Source organism: Scyliorhinus torazame, chromosome 16, assembly GCF_047496885.1.
Source record: "Scyliorhinus torazame isolate Kashiwa2021f chromosome 16, sScyTor2.1, whole genome shotgun sequence".
Lineage (NCBI taxonomy): Eukaryota > Metazoa > Chordata > Chondrichthyes > Carcharhiniformes > Scyliorhinidae > Scyliorhinus > Scyliorhinus torazame.
Window position 1 is genome coordinate 6,059,376 of NC_092722.1, and position 15,031 is coordinate 6,074,406.

The window sequence follows — 15,031 nt, forward strand, 5'->3', positions numbered from 1 at the left end:
GAGGAGGGTGTGTGAGGGTGTATATGTCGAGGAGGAGGGTGTGTGAGGGTGTATATGTCGAGGAGGAGGGTGTGTGAGGGTGTATATGTCGAGGAGGAGGGTGTGTCAGGGTGTATATGTTGAGGAGGAGGGTGTGTGAGGGTGTATATGTCGAGGAGGAGGGTGTGTGTAATGACTTAGGCCAGGCCTTTGAGATTGGCCAATTAGAATACGAGTTTCCTGATTAGTGGCCCAATCAGGGAACCCCTTTCTGTGTAAATAACAGGGAGTGTCAGATCCTCCTGGTGTAGACAGCGAGCTGAGTGCACGCCCGTGGTAGACAGCGAGCTGAATGCACGCCCAGTGTAGACAGCGAGCTGAATGCACTCCCGGTGTAGACAGCGAGCTGAGTGCGCTCCCGGTGTAGACAGCGAGCTGAGTGCACTCCCGGTGTAGACAGCGAGCTGAGTGCACTCCCGGTGTAGACAGCGAGCTGAGCGCACTCCCGGTGTAGACAGCGAGCTGAATGCACTCCCGGTGTAGACAGCGAGCTGAGTGCACTCCCGGTGTAGACAGCGAGCTGAGCGCATTCCCGGTGTAGACAGCAAGCGGAATGCAGTCCCGGTGTAGACAGCGAGCTGAGCACACTCCCGGTGTAGACAGCGAGCTGAGCGCACTCCCGGTTTAGACAGCGAGCTGAGCGCACTCCCGGTGTAGACAGCGAGCTGAGCGCACTCCCGGTGTAGACAGCGAGCTGAGCGCACTCCCGGTGTAGACAGCGAGCTGAGCGCACTCCCGGTGTAGACAGCGAGCTGAGCGCACTCCCGGTGTAGACAGCGAGCTGAATGCACTCCCGGTGTAGACAGCGAGCTGAGTGCACTCCCTGTGTAGACAGCGAGCTGAATGCACTCCCGGTGTAGACAGCGAGCTGAGCGCACTCCCGGTGTAGACAGCGAGCTGAGTGCACTCCCGGTGTAGACAGCGAGCTGAGCGCATTCCCGGTGTAGACAGCGAGCTGAGCGCACTCCCGGTGTAGACAGCGAGCTGAGCGCACTCCCGGTGTAGACAGCGAGCTGAGCGCACTCCCGGTGTAGACAGCGAGCTGAGCGTACTCCCGGTGTAGACAGCGAGCTGAGTGCACTCCCGGTGTAGACAGCGAGCTGAATGTACTCCCGGTGTAGACAGCCAGCTGAATGCACTCCCGGTGTAGACAGCGAGCTGAGCGCACTCCCGGTGTAGACAGCGAGCTGAGTGCACTCCCGGTGTAGACAGCGAGCTGAGTGCACTCCCGGTGTAGACAGTGAGCTGAGTGCACTCCCGGTGTAGACAGCGAGCTGAGTGCACTCCCGGTGTAGACAGCGAGCTGAGTGCACTCCCGGTGTAGACAGCGAGCTGAGTGCACTCCCGGTGTAGACAGCGAGCTGAGCGCACTCCCGGTGTAGACAGCGAGCTGAGTGCACTCCCGGTGCAGACAGCGAGCTGAGTGCACTCCCGGTGTAGACAGCGAGCTGAATGCACTCCCGGTGTAGACAGCGAGCTGAGTGCACTCCCGGTATTACAGTGGCGACGAGGAAAGCGGAACGTTCCGAAGGAACTTGCTCATCAGCAGCTGCCACATAGAAGTTACAGTGTAGAAGGAGGCCTTTCGGCCCATCGAGTCTGCACTGGCCCTTGGAAAGAGCACCCTACTTAAGCCTCCATCCTATCCCCGTAACCCAGTAACCCAACCTAACCTTTTTGGTCACTAAGGGCAATTTATCACGGCCAATCCACCTAACCTGCACGTCTTTGGACTGTGGGAGGAAACCGGAGCACCCGGAGGAAACCCACGCAGTCACGGGGAGAATGTGCAGACTCCGCACAGACAGTGACCCAAGCCGGGAATCGAACCTGGGACCCTGGGAGCTGTGAAGCAACTGTGCTAACCACTGTGCTACCCACATATTGAGGGCAAGCCACTGACAGGCAAAATGCCTTTATTTTGTAAGTTGGATTCTTTTGATCCTGAAGCGCAAGACTGGGCCCAATATTTAGAATGGATGAAGTACCTTTTTACAGCAAATGATATAATTCCGGATGAAAAGCAACTGGTCATTCTGCTGACCGCGTGCGGGCCAGCAGCCTTTGCCATTCTGCGCAGTCTCACTTTTCCGGACGCACCGGACACAAAAACTTTCCAGGAATTGACGGACTTAGTAAAAGAGTACTATGACCCTAAGCCAACTCTGATCCTGCGAAGGTACCGGTTTTACTCACCATTCCGAGACACGGGGGAGTCAGTCACCAACTTTTTAACAAGATTAAGGCGATTAGCCGAGGCTTGCGAATTTGGCCTGACGCTAAATGAGATGCTCCGAGACTGTTTGGTGTGCGGAATAAGCAATTTAGCAATACAGAAACGTCTGTTAGCAGAGACCGAGCTGGATTGCAAACAAGCATTGCAGCTGGCTTTGTCCTTAGACAAAGCGGCAAGCACATGAGTTACAGGGCACTCCGATGGAGATAGACGCCCATACCAGTGAAACTGAGTTAAGGGACTAACGCTGGGGGATAGGCAACTGCACAGCCACCCTCAGGAACAACTCGGGGACTAAAGAATCCAGGCCCACTTGCAGAACAGTTCCTAAGCAAGGGAAAATTAGGTCCAGACAGACGGCAGCCCCTCCAGCTTATCGTCTGGCAAGATAATGAAGTTGTTGCCAAAGTTTGGAGCCAGAGAGGAGAAATAGAAGCCCAAAACCAACATCTTGGAGAAGGACACATGGGCCGGGGTACAGGAGAATGTATACCCTAGAAGCCCCACCTACCTCCGACGAGGAACAACTAAATTGTGTAACGATGGTGAAATCAAAACCCATTAAATTATCCATAAGGTTGAATGGACATCCCACACGGATGGAAGTCGACACTGGAGCAGCCGTATTAGTGATCGGGGAAACAGTATTCAATAAAATTCACACTGGACTCCAACCCTTATTCCTAACCAGGACCTCGGCAACACTGAAGACTTACACAGGGGAACCACTGAGCGTGTTGGGCACAACGCGTGTACCTGTGGCTTATGGAGAGGAACTGGTTAGGGTGCCTTTAATGGTAGTGAAAGGTGCAGGACTAAGCTTATGGAGACGAAACTTGCTAAAAGAGATCCAGCTGGATAGGATAAACATTTTCCAGCTGGAAAATGGCCGCCTGAGTGAACCCTGTGCAAATACCCAGAGGTATTCCGAGAAGGGCTCGGAACAATAAAGGGAGCAAAGGCGACATTGCATGTAGATCCAGAGGCAGTCCCAAAATTCTACAAGGCCCGACCCTTCACATTAAGGCAGAAAGTCGATATGGAAATAAAACGATTAGAGCATGAGGGAATAATAAAACCGGTCCAGTTTGCAGAGTGGGCGGCACCCGCGGTGCCTGTCGTTAAGCCGGACAGCTCAGTCTGCCTTTGTGGAGATTTCAAACAAACGCTACTCACAACTGGACAAATACCCAATTCCCCGGATTGAGGATTTGTATGCAAAGCTGGTTGGAGGACTCTGATTCTCAAAGCTGGATATGAGCCACGCATATCTACAGCTGAAGCTGGACGAAGAATCACAAAAATTCTCAACGATAAACACCCTGAAGGGCCTTCGGGGTATCGTCAGCCTGTGCGATATTCCAGAGGACAATGGAGAATATATTGCAAGGGTTACCACAGGTCGCCATTTACCTGGACGACATCCTCAATACGGGAAAAACAAGGGCAGAACACCTGCAAAGCCTGGAGGAAGTCCTTAAGACGTTTTCAGCAGCAGGCGTGCACTTCAAGAGGGAGAAATTTGTTTTTCCAGCATCTCAAGTTACCTATCTGGATACAAGGTTGACAAGTCAGGGCTCCACCCTTTGGAGGATCGGGTGAGGGACGATTAAAGATGCCCCGGCCCTCACCACAATCCAGGAGTTAAGATTTTTTTTAGGACTGGTGCCATATTACGGAAAGTTCATACAGAACAGGGCTTCCATCCTGGACCCCCTACACCAATTACTACAAGGGGCAAGCCTGGGAGTGGTCCGCCCACCAAGACAGGGCTTTCAAGAAGATAAAACAATAGCTCTCCTCAGAAAACGTCTTGGCACACTACGACCCCAGGAGAGAGTTGGTGCTCACTTGCGACGCGTCTCCATATCGCACTTCAATGAAACATCATTTTGTTCACCCAGATCGATCCTGCACCCGCCATTTCATGGCCTCCTGCTCCACGAATGCCCACACACTCGGTGCTTCATCGCTGCGCGGTGTGAGAATGTCAGCGCCGTGTCTCTCCCACCTCCCACATTGGTGAATCAATAAAAAAGCATTTCTGCTGGCATGGGGGGCAGTGCCATGTGACAGTGCCAGGCATCAATGGCGGGGGTAGGGCCAATCATGTCCCAAGATCTTTCCGACAAGATGTTTGGTTTTGGCCTCTCGCAGGATTTTGTGCCCATGTCTCCAAAGGCTTTGGCAGAAGTCATTTTGGCTCAACACATGGTGTCAGGAGTGTGCAGCTGAAATTGAGTGGATTTTGAGCTGAACGCGAGCCAGCCACTGTAAGAATAAGGGGCGGAATTCTCCGGTATCGGCGCGATGTCTGCCGGCCGGCGCCAAAAATGGCGTAAATCAGTCGGGCATCGCGCCGCCCCAGGAATCCTCCGCATCTTGAGCGGCTGAGCCCTAACCTTGAGGGGCTAGGCCCGCGCCGGACTGATATCCGCCCCGCCAGCTGGCGGGAAAGGCCTTTGGTGCCCCGTCAGCTGGCGCGGAAATGACATTGCCGGGCGGCGCATGCGCGGGAGCGATAGCGGCCGCTCACGGCATCCCCGCGCATGCGCTGTGGAGGGAGTCTCTTCCGCCTTCGCCATGGTGGAGACCGTGGCGAAGGCGGAAGGAAAAGAGTGCCCCCACGGCACAGGCCCGCCCGCGGATCGGTGGGCCCCAATCACGGGCCAGGCCACCGTGGGGGCATCCCCCGGGCCCAGATCACCCCGCGCCCCCCCCCCCAGGACCCCGGAGCCCGCCCGCGCCGCCTTGTCCCGCCGGTGAGAGAGGTGGTTTAATCCACGCCGGCGGGACAGGCATCCTAGCAGCGGGACTTCGGCCCATCCGGGCCGGAGAATCACCGGGGGGGGGGGGGGGGGCGCCAACAGGCGTGGCGCGATTCCCGCCTCCGCCGAATCTCCGGTGCCGGAGAATTCTGCAACCGGCGGGGGCGGGATTCACGCCAGCCCCCGGCGATTCTCCGACCCGACGGGGGGTCAGAGAATCTCGCCCCAGAAGAGAATAATTGATACTTCAATCTGCAACTTTGTACAGGACATTGACTGCTGGGTGCATCAGTCTGGCTTTGAATATTCCGGTACCCTCTCTCTAACAGATTAAGGGAAATGTGAAAATAAATTGGAAATTCTTCCTGTGTCAATGGCTGAATTAGTTGCCACACTGTTAAATAAGAAAACGGAATTGTTACTCTCATTTATTCAGATATCAGTGCCGGGGAAAGAGTGCTCTGAGCTTTATTGCACGCCAGCCCTCATTGAGTAGCAGAAAACCCAGTCTCATGAAATTTTGGAGACCTTGAAGGCTCACTTAGAGCCTTCTCTTAATGTTATTTATGAAAGCTATACGTTCAACACCAGAGCTCAGGGACAGGGGGAGAATATTGTGATTTTGAACAAGTGAAGAGTGATCTGTTCAGAGATACGATTGTCTTAGGAGCAGGAGACCCTGCCATGGGAACACGCCTGCTAAGAGAAGAGAAACTTACTCTCAAGAAAACTATTGAAGAATGCAAAAACTCTGAAGTGGTTAATTAACAACAGAAGTGTATTGATTGGAGAAGTGACGAGGCTTTACTCTGCGACCATCCAATCAGAAATGGAGGAAAGGAAGAACTAACTTAAAGAAGGGATGAGAAGGGTCAAGGCCAGAGTACAGGATGTAAATGTTGCAGAGGACACCGCACTAAAGAAAAGGAAACAAGACCAGAGTAAATGCAGTGATCTAACCCCCGAGAAGCTGAAACACCTCAGGAGCAAGTTGGAACGAGGAGAAGCAAGCTGAGGAGATGTTGGGCGATGAGTCTGACCAATCACTCTACACCCTGGAACAGGGTGGCATCCTCCAGCCTTGAGGAAAGAAGTGGTTTGTGACGATTGCTATGGAGACTACAGAAGGAGAGCTTTGGTTAATGTGAAGTGTCAGGTATATTGCAGGCACCTGCAACATCAGAGCTCCGCAGACCCGTGCGAAGTGGCTCAAAGTGGTGACCTGAAAGTGAAGCTGCCAAAGGTAAAGCTGACGCTCGGTGATGGGATGATGGTCACCCCCAGAGGACAAACTAAACTGAGAGCCCAAAGGAATAGGAAAAGGGAAGGTCTAAATTTCCAGATTGTTGACACTAAGAAAAACCCACTCATCTCCGCTGAAACAAGCCAAAAACTCGGTCACTCTACATCCAGCAGAAGAGGCTTGTCAGTGTTTCCCATGGCACAAAGCCATTGGCTGTTGAACAGATCCAGAAAAATTACAGAGTTGTTTTCGCAGGTTTTGGAGATCTTCCTGGTAAATATCACCTTGAAATAAGTGAAAATGTGAGACTAACTCAATGGGGGCGATTCTCCGATATGGAGGCCAAGTGTTCGCGTCGTCGTGGGCGCTGTCGCGTTTCACGACGGCGCGAGCAGGGCCCGGGCACGACCAAATCTGGCCCCCACTGGGGGCCAGCACGGCGCTGGAGCGGTTCACGCCGCTCCAGCGTCCTTACGCGGTTCCAAATTGGCGCTGCGCCAACCCGTGCATGCGCAGTTGGGCTGCGCCATCCTGCGCAGGCGCAGGGAACGTCTTACGCACGCCAGCCCCTCAACAACATGGAGCTGGTGTTCTGGGGCAGTGCGCGGAAGGAGGTAGGCCCGGGGGGGGGAGAGGCCGGCCCGCCAGTCGGTGGACCCCGATCACGGGCCATACCCTATCGGAGGCCATCCCGGTGAAGGAGCCCCCCTCCCTCGCCCACAGGCCGCCCCCCGAGCATTCCCGCAGAGTTCCCGCCGGCAGTGACCAGGGGTGGACGGCGGCGGCAGGAACCTGTCGTGTCGTAGCGCCGGTTCTCCGAGCGGCCCGGTGCGAATCGCGCGCCGCTGGTTTCCGGGGGGTGGGAGAATCGCGTGCGGGGGTCGGGGCGGTGTGGCGCGATTTGCGCGCCGCCCCGGCGATTCTCCCACCCGCGTGGGGGGGGGGGGGGGAATAGCGCCCAATATCTCCCGAGAAGACTTCTAGCTGCCATCACGTCCAGGCTGAAGGACAAGAGAGAGGATCTGGAAAAGATGAGAGTAATCAATAAAGTGACAACTCCTACAGACTGGATTAAAAATATCAACATCCCCACAGTGCCAGGAGACCAGAGTCCGCTCTCCCCTTTGAGAACTGACTGGTGCTGATTTAACCTGAGGGTCACCACTCCTCGGGGAGGGGCAGGGTTAAGAAAGATTAACTGGATTAGCAGCGGGATAGCAGTCAAACCAGCTGGGAAGCGGAGAGTGTGCATACATCCAAAGGACCTCAATAAAGCTTCGACGAGATCTCACTCCCTTGTGCAAACCACTGAAGATATTCTGCTGAAACTTGCCAAGGCAAAGGCCTTTACTACCCCAGGTGTGAGTGGTGGATATTGGCGAGTGAAGTTGGATGAAAGCAGCAGTTTTCTGACTACATTCTGGATGCCATTTGAGTTTGAGTATGTTGTTTGGCATTTTGACTGCTTGAGAAGAGTATCAATGCCGGCGGCATGACATAATCAATGGTCTTCCAGAAGTGTAAACTATCACGGATGACCTGCCAGGCTTTGGGCGAGGATCAGAATCTAGTGAGACTGCTGGAGAGAAACTGAAGCAAGAAAAAAAAAAACTGCAACTGAAATTGATTGAAGTGACGGGCATTGGTCACTTATCCGACGGGGAAAAGACTCCTCTCTAATCCTGACAAGGTGAGGGCTGTAGCAGAGATGCAGCAATCAACAGCTGAGGATGCGAGGCGAAGGTTTGTTGGATTTGTCCTTGTCCAATTTTTCATCTGAGTTTGAACCTTTATGCAAACTCACTGCAAAAGATGTTCAGCGGGTATGGGGGCACAGAACAAGGAGCAGCTTTCACCCACACCGGTGACAACAGCGGCACTGCCGAAGTACTGTGATGTCAGTGACAAAGTCACCCTGCAGTGAGATGCTAGTTAAACAGGCCTTGGAGCAACCCTCCACTGCAAGGGCACCGGTTGTATCTGCAGCTGAGCGTGAACACAAACTGAACAACACTATGCACAGATTGAGAAAGAGTGCCTGTGTTTGGGAGCATTCTTACCAATACCTGTTTGTGAGAGACAAAGTAGATTCTGACCACAGGCCACTTCAAAGCATCTTTCTCAAACCACTTCTACACCCTCCAAAGCATTTGCAAAGGATTTACTCATTTACAGATATATTATATGCAAGTGAAGTACAAGCAGAGGAAGCGGATGCATATCACTGTTAGGCTGTTGAGTCTTTGAAGGGAACCACTGAGGTTAGTATAGAATGTGAAACCTTCCAGATTGAATGGGAAGCAACAGCACAGCATTGCTCTGGAAGTCATCAACCCGGCAGAGACACTGAATCTGACACTCAAGCATCTTGCTCAGATCAGGCAAATTATGAAATGAGATACAACTCTCCAAAGAGTTACAGGAAGTAGGAATGAAAGGATGATCTAAAGCCACCAAGGACCCACCTGTTGCTGGTTTAGCACACTGGGCTAAATCGTTGGCTTTGAAAGCAGACCAAGGCAAGCCAGCAGCACGGTTCGATTCCCGTACCAGCCTCCCCGAACAGGCGCCGGAATGTGGCAACTGAAGCCTACTCGTGACAATAAGCGATTTTCATTTCATTTTTCATTTGCTACAAGAGAGTATTGGACATACAGAGGTTTCCCATGATGGCACGTTGTACAAAGGATGCAGAGTTATCATCCCTAAGGAAATGAGGAAAGGAATATTGAAATGCATTCATGCACCCATCAAGGAATCAAGTCTAGTTTGAGGATGGCAAGAGATGTTCTATTCCAGGCATGGGCAATGAGATCAAGGACCAACTATTAGTGCAGTGCTTGTACTTAAGATCAGGCTCAGTAAACTAAAGAGCCGCTCGTGACTCATGACATAGGCAGACCATGGATAAAGCTTGGAGTAGACCTCTTGAATCTCTTTGGAACTGGCTATCTCATTGTCATCAACGTCCATGATGACTGCGAGTTGCAAGCTGGTGTCAGTGGCTACTAGTGGGATTGTAGAATGCCTGAAAGCATGCTTTAGTTGTCTGACATTGTGATGAGTGGCAATGACCCCCAGTTCCCAAGTGAAGAAATCAGACATTTCATGAATGACTCAGTAATTCAGCACGACACATCATCTTTGCACGACCCTTAGCAACGCTCACCTCGGCAATGGAATTCCCCGGGGAGGCAATATCGATGCAGGACCCAGCAGATGCACAGCTAACAATGACCGACAAGTGTATCACTAGAAGACCTGAATATTTGAAAGATTATGGTAGTCTCCAACATGGAGATTTTTATGTTCTCCTGCCTGAGCTGAATCGCACCAGATTTGTGCTCCTGCTGGGAGCGCAAATGAGGAAGCGATTCCCAATCCATCCCCATGCAAATTTAGTCATGGTGAGGATTCAAGGGAATCCCGTTATCGGGCCACTATTTTGAGTGGGTGGCCTGGTAGTGACTGGCTACCCCGCCACAGCGTAATTCAGCCTCCCACCCACAGATTTTCTGGGTCCCTCCCTTTCTCCAAGTACATGGGTGACCTGACCTGACCCCCCAAAGAGACCCCCGAAATAACACAACTCCCCAGAAACCCCCTAAATAAAGAGACGCCCCACAGAGACCCCCTAAATAAATGAACTCCCGCAGAGAACCCCAAAGAAAAAGGCACCCAAAGAGACCCCTAAATAAAGAGACCCTCACAGAGATCTCCTAATTATGGAGACCCCCACAGAGCCCTCAGAATATGGAACCCCCCCTCCCCCATAAAAGAGACCACTTTCAGGACACCCCAAAGAAAAGAGACCTGTGTTTGGAAACTCCCCAAAAAGAGAGACCCTTATTTGGAAGCCCCCCTAGAAAAGAGACCCCTGCCAGAAAGCCCCCAGAAGAGAGACCCCAGTCTGGAAGTTGGAGAGCAGTCAGACAGAGGCAGTGAAAACAATCACTGCTTTAACACTCACCTGGGCAATACACCTGGTTCAGACACAGGAAGCAGCACCTGTTAATTCCTGGAAAGAGAAAACCAGTCAGCTGTAAGTAAACATCCTCAGATATTTCAGCTGCAAGCCATTCATTCATTTCTCTTTGATATTTATTTTTCTCGGCTGTGATTGACAGCTTCCCCACACCACAGCTGTTCCATTTATCTTCCTTCACAGCTGAGCAACTCTGAAGTGCTCTAACCGCAATGTTTATCAACATCCGGCTTTGATTGACAGCTCCTGGACTGCTTCAAACAGAATTGAGTGCTGTCAGTTTCTCGGGGACCACTTCAAAATAACTCAACCGTGAAGGGAGGTGACTGAAAACACTTCATTTCCTCACTTAAGTCCTTCCCTAACAGCACTGTGGGTGTACCTACACCACATGGACTGGTTCAAGAAGGCAGCTCACCACCACCTTCTCAAGGACAATTAGGGATGGGCAATGAAGGATGAGCTGGCGAGTGATGAACGTTCAAGTTCTGACGAATGGGTTAACTGCTCAACCTCCTCCTCCTCCATTCTTGAGGTTACAGATAGAACAGTTTTTCGAACCCAAGGCTACTTTATGTTGTGACCCCGCCTGCAGCTTAAAATTTAATATGGAAAATCCGATTATTTGCAGTAAAATGCTTTGCTGCATCAAAACCAAGATGAGGCAATTAATATTTTTTAAATGAAAAACAAAGATCATTAAAACGCGATGTGTATAAAAATGAAGGATTCCAGCAAATCTGTAGAGCCTGTTTATTTCATTTGCATATTGTGTTAATCAAATGTTATTCAATTTTTCATACAGTTTGTGTAGGTCACCTGAAAAGTGCTTCTGCCTCTTTAACATTCAATTGTCTCATTCAAAAAATAATGAAGCCCCACTATCATTATCCTTTTATTAATAACTACCAGTCAAATTAGTGATGCTCCACTGAGATACAGAGTGGGGCTTTTTAATCACTTCAGTGGTGAAATACAATTCACTACATTTCTGAAATGTATTATAAGGAAAAGCAGAACAAGTGTTGTTTAAGTTTATGCCCTAGTTTATTCAAATCATAACAAGGGTGTATGTCATGCTGAAAGGCAAACTAAGAATTCAACTGACAGCGCAAATAATTACAGCCGTTTTCAGCAACTTTACCGCAGTCTGTTCACATTAGATTCAAACAGCCTCTCCCATACTCATTGGGGTAGAAATCCAGGCCTGCTTCTGAGCTCAGACTCAGGTCGGCCCGACATTGAGCTGTCATCAAAATATTCCAGCCCCCGGTGCACCTCCACAGATAGATCTCGGGCTGGATTCTGCGGCGGGGGGACCCTCCGCTTTGCCGGCAGCGCACTCACGCCCCTGGAATTCCCGACGGCGTGGGGGTGCCCACAATGGGAAACCCCATTGGCCGGCTGGCGGGGCGGAGAATCTCGCCTCGGGCTGGGACACGCCGTGCCGGAAAACGGGTGCGGCGGGACGGAGAATCCCCGCGCTACTTTCTTTCGGACTGAATTTTGGCAGGTGGCAGCCCTCTGCGAGGCTGTGGGTGGGGGATTGTGAAGTGTACGGGTGCTCAGCATCACAACGGTTAACCTGGGGATTGGAGAACAGTACCACCCACAGCATGATGTCGATGGACACATGACAGTGGATGTATGGAGAGACTCGAATAGAAGTCAGCATGAGGTTAGCGCCTAGTTCAGGCGATACTCCCCGTGTCTGCGTGGGTTTCCTCCGGGTGCTCCGGTTTCCTCCCACAGTCCAAAGATGTGCAGGTTAGGTGGACTGGCCATGATAAATTGCCCTTAGTGTCCAAAAAGGTGAATTGGGGTTACTGGGTTAAGGGGGATGGGATGGAGGAGGTGTGTGCTTGAATGGGGTGCTCTTTCCAAGGGCCGGTGCAGACTCGATGGGCCGAATGGCCTCCTTCTGCACTGTAAATTTTATGATTCTATGATTCTATAACAGATTGGAGGGGCTAGCAGAAGGTGAATGGTGGGGTATGCTTGCTATAGGTGCTGGGAGCAATCCTGCTTTTCCTGACTCCACGGGAAGGTTAGCTGTAGTGACTGTGGAGTCTACTGAAGAAGCTTGAACAGGTTGTTCAACACCTGCCCTCTCAACTGTGATTAATATTGGAAAGGGGCCTTCAACAGCTATCCGACTCCCCCCACCCCCCCAGGTAACATATTAAAAAATATGGACCCACAGATTCAGCAGTGGGACAATTGTCTGTGCAGTTAATGGTCTATTTGTACTATAAATGCCTGAAAATCGGTACATCATCAAATGCTGTCTGCCCCCCTCACCTGGTGTGGCCTACATGTGACTCCATACCCACAGCAATATCACTCCACTCTAGAGCCAGGAGGGTAACAAATGTTGACCTGTGAGAAATGCCCACACATCCCAGTGCAAACATTGCGATTTTTAAAACTGAGTTTTTAAAAATCAAAATGAAAAGAATCGGAAACTTTAGTGGAGATTTTAACAATTATTATTATCATGTACACTGCTTTAAACTTATTCTGAACATCTTACCCTCTGCTCTCGTCCCAACATCAGAGCACTTCTATCAGTTTGTGTTGGTGGTCCGAGCAGATGGGGTTGAAACGGAAAGAAATGGGAGTGGGCGTGATTACACAGGCAGTTTGCAGACTCTTCGAGTCAGTTCCACAATTATCCACGTGTGCGAAGGTTTGAATGTGTCCTGTTGTTACTGAAGTGAATAGTGAAGCAATGGATAATGAATCGTGGTCCGGTTTTCACACAATAACATTACAAGCCGCTCAAGCTACGAATCTACTCCTGGGCAAGGCTAAAACGGGACAGTAACTACATTAACAAGTGTAGCAAATCGGCAGGACAATGTAGATATTCACTCTCAGCAATCAACCACTGCTGCCTGATAGACAGGCAGATGCAAAAAATATGAGGGACTTGCTAATTTTACTTGGTTGAATGCTTCATCAGATCCAAGCGTTCAGTGAAAGATGGTCGAGCTAAAAAGCGCATTGCCAGTAGAACACCAATCTGAGTATATGTGTTGCTCCTCGAGCAGCCAGTACCTCAAAGTGTGGAGGTTCCATCAACTACCAACAAAACTGTGCACAAAAGATGTACAAGTTGTCATTGGCAAAACAGGGGAAGAGGATTTGAATGCTTTTAATACTTGCCAAACATCCATATCCAGAGAATGAAAGGTAGAATTTACTGTTAGTGCCAGAATCCCTACACTGCAGAAGGAGGCCATTCGGCCCATCGCGTCTGCACTGATCCTCCGAAAGGGCACCCTACCCAGGCCCACCCCCCACCCTATCCCCGTAACCCCAGCTAACTGCACATCCTTGCATACTAAGTGACAATTTAGAATGGCCAATCCACCTAACCTGCACATCTTTGGACTGTGGGAGGAAACCCACGCAGACACGGGGAGATAGGGCAAACTTCACACAGACCCCCAGTCGCCCAAGGCCGGAAGTGAACCCGGGTCTCTGGCGCTGTGAGGCAGCAGTGCTAGCCACTGTGCCACCAACGGTGCCACCGTGCGGCCCTTCCCTCGAACATAAATGGGCTAAAGTCTTGTTTAACAGGGAGAAGAGAAGAAAGTTATAGAATTACATTGAACATTTGTCTGCTAATATTATGAACAGTAATTGCTATCTTTAAATGGTGCCAAAACAGAATGAAGCACGCCAACATTTGATTACTGATGAAAGATAACTGAGAATCAAGGAATAGAAATCATCCGTCGAGTAACAGTGATCAAACTTGCATCCGCAATGGGTATCTGACATCTGTTAAACGAGGGGTTCATAACATAATATTCTGCAATTTGTGGCTTGAATCTTATCAGGATTCTCTTTCAGTAATGCCAGTGGCTCGAGCAGAAAATGACAATGTTAAAAAATGCAGGAGTCTTTCATTTACCCACAGCGGATTCATTATACATTTCCAATTTATACTCATATAATTTACAGTTACTGTAACTTATTAGTGGCACTAAGTTGCGCTACACCAATATTTTGATTTAATTCGAGCACAGGATGATAATGTTGGTTTCTGCTCCAATCTTTACTCCATAGCAAAGATATTGGATGGCCCATAAACTAAAGTCTTAATGAGCCTTTTTATCTTTTTCTGAACTGAATAGTGATATTCATTGCCTCAGATTGCAGCATGGGTGTCACAGCGGCTGATCTGTTACTTTCCCCCTTTGCCAAATGAATGGCCTGCGTTTTGCAGCAGAACGACAGCGGAATTGTCAATGTTTGGCGTCATTATGGCACTGAAATTGACAGCAATGTCTGAAGTCTGCACAGGCACAGTTGAGTGTGTGAAGCTGTTGGCAGTATTTCCAAGCTTCTCCAGAGGTTGCGCTGCTGAGGCTCCCAGAGCACAACCAATTGGAAACTAATGGAATTGTCAAGATCTTGCACTCTGATAGACTGTTAGCCCCACGGTAAAAACTCTCAAAACTGTTACACCTTGAGCAACTTTGGAATTACTAAGAAATACCCTCAGTGGCCCTCAGTGGCTAATTTAACATTTGTGAAATGTCAAATTTCTCGGTAGAGGGCAGAATTCCCCCATACTTTTTCAGTGTCAGGCTCTGACTGAAAACGGGTGTGTAGCTCTCCAGCTGCACAGTCGTGTGGTTAGCCCAAATCTTGGCATCTCTGAGAAACAAACACAGTGGACGTGGTTTATGCTGTCACTGTGGCAGGGCAGGCCTAGTAGAGCCAGCAAGTCCGGGCGCTCTTTAGAA